At 39.2% G+C, this 20,807-nt stretch overlaps 1 long non-coding RNA gene across 2 annotated transcripts; it reads left to right on the top strand.

The window, feature by feature from the left end:
• Window positions 1–7,348: 7,348 nt before the first annotated feature.
• On the top strand, window positions 7,349–15,314 carry LOC118256327 (uncharacterized). 2 transcript variants are annotated; one of them, XR_004781196.1, is made up of 3 exons: window positions 7,349–7,454; window positions 8,021–8,204; window positions 15,213–15,314. It is a non-coding gene; the product is annotated as an uncharacterized LOC118256327 (long non-coding RNA). The 2 variants fall into 2 exon arrangements; XR_007707977.1 differs by lacking the exon at window positions 15,213–15,314 and adding an exon at window positions 11,072–11,936.
• Window positions 15,315–20,807: the final 5,493 nt, after the last annotated feature.

Raw genomic sequence — 20,807 nt, 5'->3', positions numbered from 1 at the left:
TAATCAAATAATACTGCATTTTGTATTGCTTAATTGATGCAAGGGGAGGGCTGAGATAATTTACCACTTCATCATCCTCCAAATTAAAAGCCTGATGCTTGAGGCCTCTACCCAGAACTCCCATTTGTTACTATTAGGGTGGTACACTGCCGGGCCAAATTCTGATAAAACGCCGATCTTTTAATGGGCTGATTCTGCTGTCATTAGGAATAGCGCAGATCAGAAGAAAACTCCACAGATATCAAGGGAGCTGTAATGCTAAAATGTCAGTGAAACAGGATCTTAGATATTTATAAAATGTAGTGTTAATGTCTGCCCTATATTTGCTGGTAGTCCAGTTTGAAGGAGGTGCAAACCAAAAGCTTAGCCTGACAGTGATTAGTTATTTCCTATTTTCTTTTCCAAAGCATATATATCTAGATTTTGTTTTAACTTGTATTTGGATAATTTCATAAATTCATGGATAAAGAGAAAATGAAAGCATCTGCACTAAGTTAAAAATATTGTACTTTTTATTTAAAAGCATTGCTTTGATATAACAACGTTAATGCACTGACATAAAAATCAACTTCTAAGTGAAGACAAATGTATTTTTATTGTATTCTTTGTAAAATGTCCTGGATCTCCATGTATATCATAGGAAACAATTCATTATTTTTAGCAACGGTCAAGTGGTTCGAGATAAAAGGCTTAAGGCTGGACTTTGAAGGTGCTGTTGTTTTCATTAATTGGTGAGATGAGCTGGATCAGACCCAATGAGTCACCGCATGAGCGCGCGGGAATGTTGATCCAGCTGCGTATCAGGATTCTCAGGTGCACATTTCTCGCTCAGAATTAATAGGGAGGCATTACACATTCAGCAAATTCTTACTAGATGGAGAATGTTTTCTCCTAAGAAGCACATGGCAGCCAAACTCCCCATGGCAGCATACAGTACATAGAATTGATGAAAACTGAGTGATTTCTGGTCTGCTTCGACCTTCTGTCTTGGTTCTTTTTTTTTTTTTTTTTTGGCAGTCCAGATGCAATAATGCAGTAGTGAGTAGGACACAGTCATAAAGAGCTGTCATTAATGTTTTCTTATGTTTTGTGCCATTTTTGCTTCTATCCTACACTGAAAGAGGAAGTTAACGTCTTGGGACTGGCAGCCAGCCAAAGCTTAGACACTTCTCACCTACAGAGGTTTGTGGAGCGCTGTGGAGAGCATATGCAAGAGATACGAGCTATCGTTACTAGCTTTTTGATCTGGAAAAGCTTAGGATCAGATCTGCTGTGCTCTGCAAAGGTCTCTGACTACAAAACCCAGAAACACATTACTCTATTGGAAACACATTACACTTCTGGTCAAAATTGTTGAAAAATTATGTTTCCTTTTAAAGGCTGTGCATTTCTTAAATGTTTCATATTTTTATCAAGTATCTTGTAAAGTGTTTGGTTTTCATTCTGAGCAATTACTAGGAGAATTTCTCAGCATGTCTTATCCTGTTGCTCCTAAGGTTTTCTGTAATACTGAGAGAAATTATTGTTGTATGTTGTTAGTAAGATTTTTCTGGCCCAGGCAAGAGAAAAAGGTGAACTGTAATCATGGAAAACTATGCAAGAACCTGAACTGTGTTTGATCCAGTTCTAGTCATTAATATATGACATAATACAGACTTTTGATTTCATGATTTAACTAGCTGGTAGGAAGACATGCTTCTGCAGAAGAACTTTTAGTATTTATATTGACATACTTTCCACCAGCAACAGCATACGTTAACAGCTGTGGATGATACAGCAGAACTGCCATTCCTGGCACGTCCTCTGGCTTCTTGCTTGCTGTTTCCCAGCATGCGCCCTTTTCTTGCCTGGAAATCTTGCCTGGGCAAATTTTGATCACTTTCTATATTTGTCAGGGATTTTCAGCCTTCTTAGAGACTAGTTCTTGGCAAAAGGTCAGGCGCTGTTTTGCATGTGCTGTGTACCGACATGGGCGCTGGCAGTTTTGGACCTGTTGCATACAGAAATATTCTAGACAACTGGAGAGTGGGCACACAGTGTGGATGTATACCTCACTCATATGATGCCTGGTGCTACAGGAAGCATAGGATATGCTCCACATGCACTATGCAGCCACCTCGGACCTGTGAAATCACCTTGACATATATAGGAAGAATCAGGTTTAACCTGTGGGCTGGTTACTGGGCACAATTACTCTGTGGATGGGTGGTATGTCTAGAAAATCCTGGAGGTATGTCTGGTGGTGCCACACAGAGATAGAGCATCATTGGCAGAGTTCAGCTGATTCTGTATTCATGGCATGAGAATAGCTATTTAATCAACTCTAATTCTGTGTTTTCAGTTAATTAGCCTTGGCTTTCTCATGTGCTTTCTCAAAGATAAGCTCTCAGAGGAGATAGATGGTCTCATTTCTCACTTGGCCCAACTCTAGTTTTTTTGCAGGACTACTAGAGATTTTGAACACTGCTGCCTTTTGTGGATTAATATATTTGTGAATACACATTAGACATTTTAATTATATTTGGGGTTTCACAGAAATCCTGACGGTCTCCTGTGACAAGATCATTCATTCTGCACCCCTCTAAGCACGTGAATACATGATCCTCTGAAGCGTAGCTGAAATGTTGAGGTATAGTTCCTTTTTCAATTGACTCATTTTAACTGGAATTTAGCATAATCAGACACTATATTTTTTTTAGATTAATGCAATTATATAAGCACCACTAAGACTACAAATAAAGCCTTAGATCATTGTGAAACAGTAATAACAGTCCAAGAAAAACTCTAAGTTACCAGAAGAATGTTCACTTATGGAAGGAAAGATAAATATTTCTAAGACTCACATCATAATTTTAGCCATATCTGAAAGAATATTTTTTTTTCCAGTTTATCTTTTACCTTCGGTAATTAGAAGTTATGGTTCTTGCCCTGAGGAACTCCAGTTTCCATTTAGCTGTAATTTCAATGCATGCATGGAATGCAGCCCTCTGTGGAGAATGAACATGCAGCCCCATGGCTTTCTCATGGCTGAAAATGTGCTTGTCTGGTACTCAGTGAGCTACAGGTAACAAAAAAGCACCACGTCCTTCGCTTATGGATGGATGGGACAGATTTGAACAGAGATAGGGCTGCTGGTATCATTTCCATACACGTGAGCTTGTCAAATGCATGCTTCCCTTTCAATGGTGATGGTGTTGGGACTCTTAGAACGTTTTTTTTTTTCATTAACTCTTTCATTTGGATTTTTTTCAGTCAAGAAGGGTTTCCCTATCCATTCTTTTCCTGAAAAGATAAAATATAGGAACGATTAACAGTATAAGAGGAATCATCTTTTGCCAAGATTATAAATTCTAAGGAATTCAGCTTGTTTGACTAGATTTTATTTATTTATTTTTTAAATAATAACTGGATTATAAAGCCTCCAGTTCCCTCCCCAGCTAAGCTGCTTTGGGATCTGTAAAAGCAGTCAGAACAGTAGATAGATCATACCAATTTAAATTTTATCAGGAGCTGTTTTACCATGCAGTTGATTTCATGCAATTGCAAAACTCAGGCATCCAAAAGTAATAAGATGGTTTCCCCCCAGATCATAAGATTTTAAGTAATAAAAATGTTGATGCTGTTTTTATTCCTTGATGTAAGATACACTTTGTGTGACCTTCTAAATAGTCTGTGTCATATCCTGCTCTAAAAACAGCCTACGATATTGGGTTTCATTCTCCTGAAAAACCTGCTACGTCCCAGGAAACTCAGCAGATCTCTCTGACATAATCAGTTTCCATGCAGTTTTACTCAAATAAATAATATTCATAAGTAAGAATCACTCCATATGCACATTAAATTGATCGGTGCAGGTTTTCTTATGAATATGCTGGTGTCCGTTTACACATATGTATATTAGCAATAGCTCCTGTGGAGATTTAATGCTGTTTAAACATAAGTTAAGTACTGTGTTTCTTCATTTAGCCTTGCCAGTCCCAACATTTTGCAAAACAGGAGTCAATCCTTGAGGCTAGCCTAGAAATCACAGTATTTTTTCTTTAGGGGGTCTTTATAGTGTGTTTATTAGTACCATGTTTTCACGCTTTTTGCAGAACAGAATTACAGGAACTAGTTTTTCTATGAAACATAGTGAATATCATAGGCCTTAGAAATGAAATGGTATGTTGGCAGCTCTATTTCAGTTGTAACATCATCTAAAATTTTCCCACTTTCCTCCCCTGCCAGCAGTATATAAGGATGTTGAAAGTGATGGTGTGTGTGTGTGTGTGTGTGTGTGTGTGTGTAATCTAGCAGCCTGGCTATGAAGGGTTGAGAAACTGTCACAAAGTCAGTATCTAGTTTTCTGAAAGAAATTTGTTATTTTAAATGTAGATCCCACATTTTTTTTGCATGTACTTAAAAATATAGGGAGGAAATCTGAATGAGGAATGTATAATGGAGTGAAAAAAGGATTAAAAAACAAAACATTATTTAAGTTTCCAGTTCGTTGCATCTAGACTGAAGTATATAGTGGGCTTAGCATGAAAATAGGCAGAAGGGTAAGCTAACGTTTTTAATACTGTGTATAATCCAGAAACACAAGTGTTCGTAGTGATCTTATGTTATGTAAAACATTGGTAAGCTAACCAGTTTTGAAAAATGCAGTAACTCAATAGTAGATGTGAAAACTACTGCACAGTCTGTGACTTTCCAATAAACTCTATACCTGAAACCAATTTGACGGGGAGCACAAGTGATGTATTATCACAGTCTCCATGTTTCAGGAATATTTCGTGTGAATTATGAACAAGTTCATGGGGAAACAATGGCTACATTCTTCTGATAGATCGGAATCAGAGCAAGTTTCAGCAATAGCAGCAGTTGCAATGAGTTTTGTCCCCTGTCCTCTACTCCTCCCATGAAAACTTAGGACCGGATTCCAGGCTGGCTGGAGCCAACAGAAGGATTTCCATACTTACGTAAGACTTGCATTCGGTTGGCAGTACCTAAGCAAATCATTCAAATCCTCCTTACACTCTCTTCTTTACCTTGTGGGGATACAGATTTATGGAATTATTGTAAATGAGTTTCATGATCGTATTGAGAAATTCCTTCTCCTTGCCACAGATTTCTTCTTTCCTTAATCTTGAACATGTACATAAATTTTTAAGTGTTTTAACATATGCTTTCTTTTTACACATGCATGGACATGTATATGTACACATGTACATATGTATATGTATATATATGTATTTCAAGGATCTTTAAACAGCAGTAACGTACTATTTGTTTAGTCCTTGTATGGCTCAATACTGAGTACTGTTAGCCCTCAGCATGTCCTGAAATCAGAATTCCTGATTCAGGAACACCTGATACTTGCAAAACTCCCCAAACAAACTTTGTATCTCTGGCAGCAGGTGTGTTTATTCTGTACTTGCCAGTTAAGTGAAGGTGGTTCTGATAACAAGTAAAACATGTCTTGTACCTGAAGCCGTCTAATGATGTCTCTCAGCAGGATAAATTGGCTTCAAAGAGCCCCGTGTTAACTGCAGCTCAGCTACTTCCCACATTTGAAACAGATCTTTTCAGCTCTGCTTGAACAGATGTTTTAAGCCATCACTGCTGTATTCTTCCCTCTGCTCACCCCAGATTCATGTCCTCACCCCTCGAGGGGGCCCTTCCCCTATGCCAGTGTAATTGTTTTTCAACCAGATTGGTTCTCCAGCTCATTCTGGTGTTGCCCAAGAAGGGGGTAATCTGAGCAAGGGCATGAACAGCTCAGGCCACAACAAGATTGCTTTCTCCAGCAAAAGCTCATTCCCATTTCTGCTGGCTGAAAGCCTTTGTAAAACTACATGCAGCCTTGCGCATCAATACGTTGCACAAGATATGCTTAATAACACATCAAAATACGAAACAGTCTGTCCTTCACATCTTCTGTTGGTAAGGCCCACAAGGAGCCATGGAAGTTGAATAGCACTGATTTGGGGAGGGCTCTGAGCTGGGGCTGCTATGCACACATCACCCACTATGCCACAGCCATTCGTACACATCTAAACCGCAACCCCACAAATAGTGGAAGTACCCCTAAAAATTCACTGAATGCCACTGAATCTGCCCAAAGAGCTATTGCCCCAGATATGCACCTGGCTTCAGCCTCAGCATTTTAATTTAACTTACTTACAATGGGGGAGGAAGCAGATCTTAAAGTTGTAATGGGAACAGGATTTTTGATTTCTGAAGAGTGAAGTCTGTCACGTTCTTGTGGTTAGATGAAACTATGTCCACTAGAGGGCTCTTTTAATTTTGTCCTAATGCAACATAAAAACGGAATGAAAAATTTATTAAAATGTAGATTTAAAATTATTTATTTAAATAAACTGTTAGAAATTGAAGGCAAATACAAATCTTGCTGAAAAGGCAATCATTGATAATACTTAACTTTTTTATTCAAAGCACACTTTATTATTAACTAATTATTAAGGAATTATCTACTAATTATTAATTATCAACTAATTTATCTTCATAACACCTTTTTGACATTGCAGTGACTTCCTTGTTATGGATGGAGAAATTTGGGTGGAGGAGATTTACCTGATATCAGATTCTGATTCAGTGATCGGACTTCAAATTCCTGAGCACATTGTCTTCCCACTGGCAATTTGATAAATGTATATAACTGAGAAAATGTGAACAAATCTTTTCAGTAGCCGACCTGTGCTATAGAGGAGAATTTTTATTTAATCAATTACAGACTGAATTTGATCTATCTGACCCTGATGCCTGCAGTATGGACTTTCACAGACAGTTCACGTGGCTGTTTCTACCAAGAGAAGGTGAAGATAAATTTGTTCCAAATCAGAAGTGAAGAAGCGTATTTTACATTCACATTGCATTTACCAACAAGAGGAAATGGTTCCACCAGGGGTTTGGGTCTCAAACTCTAATCATGGGCTATGGTGCTGTCATGCATGGGAAGGCAGCTGGAGCAAGTTGCTTTGTTCTAAATGTAAACCCTGGAAAACAGCAAATATGAAACAAAGACACACCTTGTTTCTACAGCACAACCTTACCTCTGCCTTCCTCAAATGATGACAGGCCTTGCCAGGAATGCAATAGCTTCACAGATGGTGTGGGACACTTTGGGAAGGGACAGCAAGGCACAGCCCTGAATGCCAAACCCTTACCTTTTCCTTCTCTTTGTTAAGACAAACGTCTAGCTCAGGTCACTGTCATTGAACAGGAGATACCTACTGCACACGAGACATCTCAATCCCTGAGTACAGGGAGGTACTGCAGTTCAAGCGGTCAAAACACAACCCCAGTAAGAACAATTACTTCAGCCTTTTTACTGTTTATTTTCCAGGTTTTGGACACCCCACAGCTTAAGCGTTACTGCAGCATTTCTCCTAGGAACACCAAGCTGAGATGGAGAGGGTGCCTCCAATTCACAGCCTGTGGCAGTGGCTATGGTAAGGACAGGCAGGGGAGGAAGGGGGAACAGGTTCAGATGGAAATAACCAGTGTGGAACTGCCCTCCTCTCTCAGCTCTGGCTGCTCAGCATTTTTCACTGAATTTGGCCCCGGTTTGCAAGGCAGGAACCTCCGACCTAATCACTCAGCAGCTTTATTTGACCACTTTCAGTCTCCCTCTCTAGGAAACAGGATTACTGGGTCCTAAATGCTTCCTAGAGTCTTTCATCTTTCCTCTATTTAATTATTGCTAATTTCCGTGGTGGTACTCCTAAAGCACAGTTGGAGCCTGGATGTAGATTATAGAGCACTTTACAATATCAGCACTAAATCAGACAGAGACCATGAAGCACATAAATATACATTTCCTGAGATTTGTGAAGGGTGGGATTTTATCTTGCAGTGCATTAGTGCCCCTAAGATTGCGTAACACTATAAGTCACTGAGTTATCATGACAGTTGGTTGCCTGGAAATCCTCTTGCTTTACTCCATATACCTATTTCATTTTTGTAGACAAATCAGTTTGACACATGTTAACCTGGAATAATAACTTTTACCTTTCAGAGAGTTTTCTGGAGTGATTTTTCCCAAAGGGCAAAAGGTATCATTAACTTGCTGAGAGAAATGAAGAGGGGCTGAAACCATCTTCAGGAGGATCACACTCATATTTTGAGCCCAGAATTTCACCTGAGACTTAAGTGAAGAACAAGTTAAAACCAAAAAATTAAATCAGCTTGGACTGTAACAGGTAAGATACCACTGAACCCCTAAAAAGAAAATTATCCTCCATTTTCATGATACTTCAGTAAGAAAGGTATATGGATTATTTTTAGTGTAATGTTAGACTACTCAGCAATATGACTCAAGCCAGCTCATGCAGCCAGCATCATTCCACATATTACCGAGAAGTCTTTCATACGGGGCTATACGACCATTTGCACAAGCACTTTTCAAGGTGTATTTGTGGGTGCACATACATAAGCACAGGCTGAATTTGGAGATCAAGTTCTAAAGATGCATCCTAAGTGCTCTAAAAGCCAGACCTATCTGGCACTGTAACTCCGATAGCCATTGCACTGCATCATCGGGTCACTCCCAGTGGTGGAAAGCAGATGTGAAATATGACTCTCTTGGTTTGGTGGTATTTTCTTACCATTTCTGACTGATCTGACCCAGGGATCTGATCAACACGGGGAATTCCCAGAGATCTCTCAGCTCTGCTGTTCTAAACAGTATCTCTTTGATGGCAACACAGGCAACCCAGTACAGTTTATAACTTGACTCAGATTACTGTTGTAACTCTCAGTTACAGTATTGGATCAGTTTCCATCTATCTCTTGTTACTGCCAAGGATTAGAAAAGCTCTCTGTAGATCCTCCTAGCTAAGGTAAAGTATCTTCCAAAATCCATTCAAGGAAGGAGAAAAGTGAACAAATATACCTGTTCCTCTGTAATAATACCACGTTCCCCATATTTTTAACTGTTTTTACATAAATTATAAAATAAGATGATCAGAGCACATGTATATTAATTTAAGAAAAATGATATATTGAGTTTCTCAAAAAATGTTTTTCCGAGCCACTGTAAGTGACAATCTGTCCGTTGTTTTTTTAATAATAGCTTGGTTTCAGTGACTACAGTGACCCAACCCCCCATTATTCTCATTGTAAATTATGACACGCACATCTTACAAAACCTATGTGTTATTTAGTTTTACTCCTCCTCCCATTTAATGTAATACAGTAGCTGGCGCTTCTACTGAAAAATTCATTGAATATTTCCATATTGGCTTCCAGCTTGTCTGGTGTTTTGCCTGGCAGAATACAGTGCATCTTTGTGCTTTATTAATGGGCTGAGCTTCTAGACAAGACCATGCTTTTTGCCACTGCAGAATTTTCTTACAAACTATGCACTATAAAGTGGACAGAAACAAAAACTTTTGTACATCCAGAGGACAATTCTTGACAAAGTTAAGTAATTTTCATTAAACAAAAGCTGAAATAGAGATTTCCACCATTTAAAGCATAAATTAAATAGTTTTTAAAAATCCTAGGCATTTTAGCAGTTACAAAATTGAAAGGATTATGGGGGGCTGTTAGCCTTTTCAGCTAAGCACCCTCCTTTTGACCCTAGGGTGGTGGGTAATGGTATGAATACTGCAGATGAAGAACTACACAGGAGGACTACCAGATGTGGGTGGTACAGACAAACCACTGTCAAGCATTAGAGGAGCCTTTCCAAGAGGGATACAGGCTCTAGGCTGGGAAATGTGCCATTCCCAACAGCACTAGAAGCCACATGCAAAGCTGACACATCCCCCAAGCTCTCCAGAATTATCCCAGGATCTGAAGGCTGAGTGCTGGGTGGCTCAACATTAGGTACCCTCACCGCCATGGCACCCAGCAGTCCTCTAACAGAGCAGTGCAAATGTGCCTCTGGGGCTTGAGTAAGAACTCTCTGTATTTCATGGCATGCTCAGAGCAGGTGGAGGAGCAGGAGAGCAGCTGTGCATGGTTCTGCACGCAGGTGGAGTTGGGTCTTCTCATATGGAGGTGTTAAACAAGAGGTTTTCTTGCTTATGCATCTGTTGTCTTAATCCTCACTCATACTGCTTAACACGTCTTCTGAAATGAAGGCAATACAGGAAACTTTAGGAACTGTCAACCTTTTGAAATCTTTGTATTACAAAGATGTTTTTATGGGAATCTGCCAGATATTGTCACCCCTGGAGCAGAAATACACATGTGCCTTGGTCTCAGCTGCAGTATGTCATAAACCAAGGGTAATGTGTATTACCCTGATGAGGAGGGAGTTGTGCTATTGAACCAGTGTGTGAATTGTTACTGAGGTAATGATGTGCGTTCTTTCCCCTGTGCCATCTCCCTGGCAAACAGGCATAGAGGAATTTTCTGAAATTAACTGATCTAAATTTGCCAAATGAGACCATTCCTTAAATGACAACAGGAAGGTCTCATGGAACTGAACATTTTATTGGCAGCATTTCTAGCTTCCATCATTTCAGAAAGATTGTGAGCTATAAGAAACGAGGATAAAAGCAGACACAGGCAGCCAAATTGGTCTCCTGAATCATACTTATGAAGTTCAGTACAATAAAAGACAAGGAAGGAGTTGCTAATTTAAACTGCCTCAACCACAGATTCACCGATTTTATATTTGTAACCACCTGCAATCTATGTTATTTCAAATGTGCTTTCTCCCCACCTCCATCCAAAATCTATCCTCCTACCTCAAGGCTTCTAGGTTTTGAATGAAGAGGAGTGGTATTCTTTCTTCTCTGGGGAAAAAAAAGAAAGAAAGAAAGAAAGAAAGAAAGAAAGAAAGAAAGAAAGAAAGAAAGAAAGAAAGAAAGAAAAAGATCTCCTTCAGCTCAGTACAGGATAAAAACTTACAAAGTTTTCCTAGCCTTGGCCAGGTCACAAAGTGAAAATCATACAAAAATGGGAGACCACAGCCTAGGTGTTAGTTTCATGGGAAGATGGGAAAGTCCTTTTTTTTTTTTTTTTTTTTTTTTTTTGGAGGGGGGGAATGGGAGTTAGTTTAATTTGTTTGTTTTTAAGGAAAATGTCCTTCTGTAGTTCCTTTGTAATATTACAGAGGGGAGAGGATGTGACCAACATGGACTTGTACTTCCTGATTGCTATGCAGAAGTGAGCGTCTCAAGATGATTTTGTGCACAATGGCCACCCCATGCTTAGCAGGTAGCCTGGACTGAGACATAAAGAAACAAAAAAGGAAGTAGCAGTATTTGAGTAGAGAACATGATAGGATATGAAAATGTGGGCTTTATAAAGCAGGAAGAGCTTGGAGAAGGTTCTGACAGAAGGTCTGCAGTGGAGGGAATAGCATGTCTTTGATGACAAAGCTGTTCTCCCCCTTACCTGAGAGTTCCTTGTTCAATATTGCAAGAAAATAACATGACTTTAATCTGCTCTACTAAGATGAAGATCCAGATCGCTTTTTCCCTTTTCCTAAGTGTGTTCTGAACACCAGCAGCCACTTGCTGTAAGAGCCAGAATTCAGGAACAAGAATGTTCCTTGCTGCATGTTCTTCAGCACCATCTGCTGGCACTTTCCCTAGTCACCACCTGGGCGTTGCATCACCTACAGCCCTTGAGTCACTTTCAAGAACAAAGAAACCGAGTAAAATCCTCTAAGAGACTGTCCATACATAATAAACCTAAAGACTACCTTGGATGAATTAGTGCTTAAATAAACTTTGGTGCTTATGTGAACCATAGTAAAAATCAGCCAACTTACAAGCAAATACAATTGGGCTAATGGGAATACATGTCACTTCACAAAAGTATAATGGAGGCAAGGGACAAAAAGGCAACTCAGAGAAAACCAGAACTCATGAGGTGATGAGAACATGTCCAGGAAGGGAAAATTTTACAGGAGACGTAAGAAGATATTAACCTGGAAAAGAGCCTTTGGAAGCAGAATCTGGACCAGTATTTATTTTCCGAGATCCATGTCTTAAGAATGGCATTTTTGAACTCTTGACTGTTATTATCAGATTTTGCAATACTCCTGTTTAAATATAAAACTGGTTAAGAGGGATGGATGACTGTGACTGTTTTTTTGTGTTTTTTTTCTTTTTTTTTTTTTTTTTTTCAAGAAGACTTTAGATAGATGAACTCTGGCTTCTCTGACTGGAGCAGCTCTACATAATCCAGTGGGACAGATCTTGTGCTGTGATTACTGATAATCTCTACTGTCTTCAGAAATAGTGGCATTAAAGCAAAAAGGAAAACAAAATTCGGAGCACATCTGTAGCCACTGTCAGCACAACTCACTGACATCAAAAGCACTTACTGATTTGCCACAGTGGATGAAACTTTCCCTCTGTTTGATGCCAGTAAACCCCAAATTAAGCACAGCCACTGAGTTAACCCTAAAATATATTCAGTAAATTGAATAGCACTCATCACCAATTTTCAGTTTTCATTTTAGCATTCTCTTTTTATTTTTATTTTTATTTTTATTTTTTATTTTATTTATTTATTTTTATTTATATTTTTATTTATTTATTTATTTATTATTTATTAGCATTGATGAATTAGCATTGATGAAAGATAGTGTGCCAACAGTGTTCCAGACAACCATGAATGAACTGTTCCTGTTGTTTCTGAACATGAAATAAGAACAGAGAAAATGGCGTAAGAGAATGTGCTAATGACACATTGGGATAAATACTCATTCAGCCTAAGCTTTTCTGTTTGTTTGTTTGTATATCTAGAGCTCTCTCTTCACAGATCTAAAACAGTTCAGTGAAGTAGTACAGAGGGAAAATTATATTCTTCTCAGCACGGATGTTGACCTCCAAGTCATCTAGTCCAATAAAAATCCATTGACAAAAGGCTTCTATACCTCACAACCTTTTCTTTTTAAAATGTTTCTAATAAACATTATACTTAATTGCAACATCAGCAAAATGTTGACAAAGGATCATTTTATTATTTTCAATATGTAATTTAACAGAAGCACCTGCTGAATGATGTTTAAATCTGTCATCTTGGACTCATGAGAACACAATTGAGGCAAAATCTCATGCTTGCCCATGCTATTGTTGCAAACATCCCTCTTCATTGCTAAAGACAAAATAACTCAGTAGCTAGCTCTACCTAGGAATTCTAGCAAGCTCTAATTCCCCATGATGTCTACAGGCTTACAAGTTTTGTAAATCTCTTTGGAAGATGTTATTTCTGTCCTCACAAAAGCCTAAGGTGTCTTCCAAAGTCACTTACTCCAGCTCAGACAGAAATGGCAAAGTGTGTAGGCAACAGTTACGTGTAGGAGAAGTCAGTGGATAAACACAACAAGGTAAAGAGAGACTGGATGACAAGTGAGGTTAAGGAGACAGAGGCTTGCAGTGACAAATGCCATTAACGTTATTTGAAAATGCAATTGATAAAGAAGGGGAAAAGGCACATTAAGAGACAAAATGATAGAGAAATTGCCCCCAGAAGTTATTCTGGAATTGATGCAGATCAAGCTGTTTACTATTTTCACACTTCATTAAAAAGACTAAAAAGAAAAGAGTGGGGTGTGCTTTTGGGGGTACAAAGCATCCAACAGGCTCCTCTGTTGCAGTGTAATTTTATAATCTTTCCAAATTTAGTCATTTTAGCAAGTATGATCTCAGAAAGTTGCTACTGTACTTAAGATCAGAAGTTGGCAATGCATTATTCCAGATGGCTTTTAGACAGATATGGGATGCCCAGATAGAGCTGAAGAGCGTTTGGTGAACATATGGGTGAATGAGCTGCTTGTAGATTTGCAAGATGTTGATAGCATCACACTTCTGGCAAAACACAAACTACTTGTTCCCATTTATAAGAAATGAAAGCCTAGACAAGTGCTTGTCATGGATGACAGAGAGCAGAATGCACCAAAGCATCTTCTAGTAGCATCTACAGCTGAGGTGGAGATTATCTTACAATTCAGGGCCAGAAACTTAATGAAACCCCACAGCTGGAGTGCTGGAGTTGGAACTTGGCCAAGAATTGAAAATGCAATGATAATTATATCTCTTTCTAAGGGCTGCAACTCAGTGTGTCAGTCACTGTTACAGTGTGGTCTTTAAATGTAATTCCATGTGCTAACTGATTCAAAACTACCATGTCTTTTATCCTCCAGAGATAAGTCAAAACCTGATATTAAAGTAAGGTGTAATTCTTTGGTCTGAGGGTAATCACAGCTTTGGAGGATGCTGAGTGTCAGTACCTGAGCAGATGGCCTGTGGTAGTAAAAGATTTTAGCTCTTATTCCCTCAGAGCATTCAGGACATTAAATATGGCATATATATATCTTTTGTTGGTGTGAATGTAATATGTTGTGTAATGCAAGTGAAGAGTAGCAAAGCCCAGAAAAAAAATTAAGGAAGAGTAAAATGTGCCTCCCACATACACATGTGAGGGACACGATTTTTCCATGTGTATCAACAAGTTCATCCAAGAACTACAATGAAAGGAATGTAACTTCCTGTTAATAAGGCCAAAAACTTTTGACAGGGAGGCTTTATAAATAATCCAGTGCAGAGACTCCTACCTTCAGTTTGTGTGGGTACATCTTTATACCAAGAGGGTGCATAACAATGAGGAGACATTTATTCTCAGAAAGAGTGGTCAGGCATTGGAATGGGTTGCCCAGAGAAGTGGTGGAGTCACCGTCCCTGGGGGTGTTCGGGGAAAGGTTGGACCTGGTGCACAGGGACATGGTTTAGTGGGAGACATTGGTAGTGGGGTGATGGTTGGACCAGATGATCTTGAAGGTATTTTCCAACCTTAACTTTTTCTATGATTCTATGATTCTATGCAGAAGGAAAAGGGCTCCTGGCCTGTCCTCACCCCACGCTAGGGGCCCAGCTGGCCCAGGGTCTCCCACTTGGCCAGCAGCAAGGCCTGCGTGGAGGTGGTTGCCATCTTGGCCCAGCCCATGCCTGTAAGCAATCAGCCACAGTCCACAGCCACAAGCCGCAGGTCTCAGGTCTCAGACACTGATCTAGAACCTTCTTTGCACACCCTTTCAGAGGAACTTGGGTACCGTTAGTGGTGGATGTGCCCCAGCTGTAGTGAAAGCTACTTCCACGGCTGAAGTGGTCACTGAAATGACAGAAAAGCAACCTGAGAGAAGGCTGTCTGCTGTTTGGTGCGCTCCTACAGTTCAGTAAGCAAATTGCATTATTATAGCACTGAGGTAACTGTGCTAATAGCTATATCCTGAATCATTTCAGCTGTTTTAAACGGGAAAAAGTGGATTGATCTCCAGAGGAAACATGAAGAACCAAACATCCAATTGCACGTTTGCAGAGGCCCAGCGAAGTCCAAAATCATAGGTAATTCAACTAAGCTGTCTTGCTGCCAGCTGCCTGAACACTGCTTAATGATGCAGGATAATTAGAGCTGTGTCCTAGTGACAGGAGCGTTTTGCTGTAGATAGACAGGATAAAGGAGAAACTGGAACAGTTTTCTAGTAAAAAAATAAGAGTGGTTGAGGAGATCCTCTTGAGAGACTGTAAAAACCACTGCTTTTGGGAAGAAAGTGAAGTATTTTGAGTGATGGGGAAGTCTGCACTACTTGTAGACTGGTTTTACAGTTTCTACTAGCTGGCATTCAATAAACTAGTATTCACTGAGTTTTAACCAACAATTTAGTAGTTCAACACAGTGATATATGCACCTTAGTCTTCAGATCTGCCCCTCAGTTTTCAACAGACCCTCACACTTTCCCACCTCAAGGCAAAGGAGCCCACAGGACTGTCATTTAGGTCTCTGCAAGGGGAAGGGAGTGAGTAAAAAGTGTTTGTAATGCCCACATCAAGTCAACAGTGCTACCAAGTGCAATTTTATGAAGCTGAAGAATATTCAGTGACATTGCCTGTTTATGTTTTAATGAACAGAACATTTTACCCCAGAGGACTTTTCACACAGCACAAAGAGAATGGAGTTTCTTACATTTTTTGCAGCTATGCTGTAATACATAATTTTGTCACCCTATACAATGATGGCAACTATCTTGATTTCTCCTGCATATGGCATATAGAACAGAACTTTAAAATGTTAATTTTTAATATTTTTTGTCTCACCTGCAATTGTTTAATCTATTTAAGACAATATTTGAGGGAACAGAGGAGAAACCATTCAAAAAGAATAATCCATTGGTGGAAATGAAGAGTACAAACTACTATACTTACATAAAAATCACCTGCAGTAATACCAATAGGGTACAGGACACCAGTGCTCAGTACAATACTGCTAACTCCTTGAACAGCTACTTGAACCCGTTACAGGCTGATGATGCCTGAGAGCTATAGGAGACATATAAAATGAGCCTGTAACCCTAGCTGAAACATTTAAGTCTGTATTCAAAAGCCACAATCTCAGCTGAAATTTTGCTCATCTCATTTGGCATATCCATCCGAGCACTCCATCCAATGCACAGCTAGGGCGTACTAATGATTTAGTATATCATAGCAGCTAGTCAGGGTAAGTTTTAAGAATTCTGAATTTAGACAAATGATATGTTTTCCTTTATTTCCTAGCTACCTCTATAAAGATTGGGATTTTTGCCTTGCTTTTGACTGTGCTTCACTGGCTATGAAGAGGACCTTTATTGCCTATGCTTCATTAACTATGAATTGAAGCTTTAAGTCTCAAAGGGATGACAACCCAGCATTTACTAAGCAGTAGAATAAAATTGAAATAGTATCCTAGAAAAACAAAACAAAACAAAATGGAAAAAAAAACTAGCATTGCATCATCTGACAATATTACTGCAAAGTCCAAAAGCACTTACTTAGAAAAGTACTAAGTTATTAGTAGCAAAAAACTTTCTTGTTAATTAGATCATTCCACTGAACATTTTCAAGAGTATACTTTTTTCATTTTGTTGTATTTCTAGAGAACTGGAAAAATGTGTATAATGATTGGAGCTACCCTGCTAGGATAGGTAGGTAAACAATTTTTGGCAGACTAAGTTGTTTATTCTTCTTATTACTATAGTAAGGTAATTACAATTCTTGCTAAGGATGAAGAATGAAAGACTTTCACAGGTATTCAATAGAATTTAATACCAAAGTAAGAGCATATGAGTAATTTTTAATAATGTTGTATGGATTCAACTTCAAAGAGTGGTCATACTGAGGTCATTTAATTAAAAACTTACAGAATACATAGCAAGAATATGTTCCTGACTGGCTATTAGCAGAGGGAACATGTGGATTCACAGTCTGTAAAACAATGAGAAGAGTGTTCTTGAAACAAACAGGTAACAAAAATGCTAATGGTTGAAAATTCAGTCATACTTTTCATTGGTAAAGGGAGAGGATCATCAGACAATGGCTACTTCTTCTGTGAATGTCATAGTTTTATGAAAATAACTTCTGATAGGGTCAACGTGTCTCAAATGCAGACTGGAGAGCTAAAAGCCAGTTAGAAGGCTGCCTTCCCCAAGACAGGAAACTGAAAGAAACTTGAGCAATTGCAGTTTTACTAGGAGCATAGCCAGTGAGGTACTCTGATAGAGACTGGGAGGGCTGGACCTAGACTGCAAACCAGAAGAGTACAGGCAGGTTTTCCAGCTGTGACAGTTGTGCCTGGTAACTAGGGGACGGAAAGACACTAGTCTGCTGGTAAAGTCAAAGTGTCCGCTCTATTTTACCTGCAGACACTCTCCTAGCTAGAGTAGACATCCACTGTGACATTTTAAGCAGGTGCTCTGACTTTCTGATTTCTTCCAAAATTTTTGCTTTTGAAAGGTGCTTTTGGATGGAGGCGCTTAGAGGCACCATCACAATGGCTTTTCCAAGCAGTAGGTTTCTGTTGCTTCTGAGCCGCGCAGTGTAGTCAGCATCCTGTGTAGTACTTGGAGGGAGCAGGGACAGGCTGAAGGCAGCTGGGAAGAGGGGCATGGCACAACTTGGTAAGGGCAGGGATAATGCGGTGCTGCATGCAGCAGTAACTAGGGGAAATGGATTTCTACTAAAGAGAAGGAAAATGTGGGACTTGGGCTAATGACAAAAATAATGTTGCTCTTCACAGAGAGGAGACCTCAAAAGGATGGAAGGGTCAAAATCTCCGGCCTCTGGAGCTTTAGTTAGTACCAAAGTTCACACCAGCGCTGGTGGTAAGCTGGGAGAATGAGATGCAATAGGAGATTACTTTTTATGGCAAGATATTGCCCCTACTCCAAGGCTGGGAATGTTTATTTCATTGAAGAGGCAGTACAGAAGCAGTGTGAAAGGAAATATAGGGGCAGTTTAGAAGTAAAGGTTATCTGGTAGAATATAGCGACTCGTGGTTTCAAGTATGCAAGTAAGATAGGAGATTTAAGTGTAATATCATCTGCTTTAAAATGAATGCAGCTCCTCCTGCTGAGCAGGTCTCCAGCTGTCTTAACAAATTCTGTGCTCTTCTCCTCTCACTTGCTTGGCAGTCTGGGGAGGAGCGATGTGCTTAGCTGACCCTGGGCTGATGCACGAGCATCTGGGAGAGTTTGAGCATATGGTGGCTTGGTGTCACACATGGTCTTGGAAGAGGTATAAACCAGGGAATAATAGAACCAAAATATATCTGTGAAATACTCATCAACAAACATGTTGAACGAGACAGCGGTTGTCCTGGGAAGGACTGGGACTCAAACAGCAATTTGGCTTTGTGAAGAGCACTGCTTGTTGAGCGTGGGGTCTTTGGCAGTCTTCTTTGTGGGAGACAACAAAAATTGCCTAAAAGAAAATATGATGAAGTGCTATTTTCAAACACCTCAGTGACTCCACAGAAGCCATTAGTGGCTATGATTTCTCTCATATTATTTTACTGCGTTTTTCTGTTTCAACAAAAATGTACATTGCCTGTCTGCATGTGGTGAACTGCAGATGTAGTGGAGAGGAGGAAAAGTTCATTTCAGACATGAATGTTGAAAAACTTCATGCAGTGTTAACTTATTTTCTCTTTAAACTAAACATATATTTGTGTACATTTTAAAAAGTGCTGATTTTAACTGTTTTTGTTTCTGATCTGGGAACTCAAAGGGCAGTCATCTGAACAAATTTTTGTTCTTACTGAGCTATTATTACACCTTAGAGACCTGAACAGTTCCAGTGTGTGAATTTGAATGTAATTTGACAAGACATGTGGAATCTAAGGTGGCAGAAATGTAGATAGACCTTCATTTTCTTGCAGAAAAAAAAAAAAAAAAAAGATTCCGAGTATAACCCTCCTTGAAATGCCAACTCAGCAACAAGGTGCCACAAAAATTTCTTTCCAGACATTGTGGCATCTGTTAATGCCAGGAAACCTCACAGAAGTTAAAGAATGTGATTGAGATGTTCAAAGTAAAATCCTGAATTCCACTTCAAGCTCTGGTGGTGGCAGTTTCTGGTATGTCTATGCAGGAAAAGAAAAGTATGATTGTTATATGGGTAGGCCTACCTTGATAGCAAAATCCAGTAGCATGAATGACAAAAATAATTTAGACCCAAAAGTCCAATGTATAAGCATAGCCAGCCACCACATGAAGAATTCTCCCAAGAATCCTGGCCATGTATTTTGTTTTCTAGCACATCCTAAAAGGCCAAACCGTCAATTTGTCTTGGCTATCTTCTGTCCTTGCTTGCTGATGCCAGCACAGCCTCCAACTGCGCTCCCTCATTTTGCTGTGGTGCTAGTATTGCGGTGAGAATATTTAGGTACGTAAATGCAGATATCTAAAAGAGGGAAATGGATTTGCATTTCATTTTGAGGGTTATCCAAAATTACTTCCATACCCTGGAAAATTACTTATGGGTGTTCATTCTGGCAGTGGGCAGCTGTGAACACTCGTGCTCTTTCTGTGTCTTTCTCAGAACATGCTTTCTGAAATCGCTGGGTGGCCGTGACATTGGTAAATGAAAGGAGCATTTCAAATTGGGTATACAGAGATTAGGAGGTGTGATGCAAATGGGTAATTTAGAAATAAAAACTAGGTAGTTGTTCTAAAGTAATAGTTCTGATTTATCATCTGCAAAATCCTTTCACCACATCTAAACCAAGGGCTTCTTTGGAACACCTGCGCTTTGCTGTTGGAAGCTCATCTGGGCTGGAAAATTCTTCCTCCGGAGGCAATTTATTACCCATGTAACGGATGCTACACTGCTGAATGTGTAGCATACTGAGGTTTGGCTACCAGTTTCACTCTTTCAACACAAAGTGAAAAAATGGAGTTTGTGGGTTTGGAAGAATTTCTCTTATTGATATGGAAAATGGAGAATTTAACTTGGAAGTTCTTTGATTAACTCCTGATTCTGTTTATGCAGAGAAAATTATGTTAACATTGGAAATTAAGTTCAAATGTGTTCAATAACAAAGTCCCTTCTTCAGAGGCAGATCTTGTTTCTCCTTCTGATGGGATACCATTCCCTGAGCAAAAAGTCGATGCGTCTCTTATTCCCGGAACAAAAAGTCCATCTTTGATTAGGCTGCTATTATAATTTTACATATTTTAACGTTTAACAAACTTATATACTTTACATATGGGAAAAGTGAAGGTCTGAGAGGAAAAAGAGAAGATATCCTGTCTTGCTGATGTGTTTTTAAATTGCTGGGAACAAGTAAGAACCTAGCAGCTTTTAGAAAAAAGCACATTGATCTGTGTACCCTGAATCAGATTATTTAATTCATTTGATTTTTCTACGAATGAATTACAGTGTATTTTCAGACTTTTAGAATACTTTTTTATCAAGTGTGTGCCTACTAGTCTGACTGATATACAGGATTACAGAACCTCTAAAACTAGAAATCAAACCACTTCATCTTCCCTCCCTAAATCTTCTTTATTGGTAAAGGTATTTTGT

Source organism: Cygnus atratus, chromosome 3 (assembly GCF_013377495.2).
Source record: "Cygnus atratus isolate AKBS03 ecotype Queensland, Australia chromosome 3, CAtr_DNAZoo_HiC_assembly, whole genome shotgun sequence".
Taxonomy (NCBI): domain Eukaryota; kingdom Metazoa; phylum Chordata; class Aves; order Anseriformes; family Anatidae; genus Cygnus; species Cygnus atratus.
Note: the sequence above shows the minus strand (reverse complement) of the source record. Positions and strands in the feature narration are given on the sequence as shown.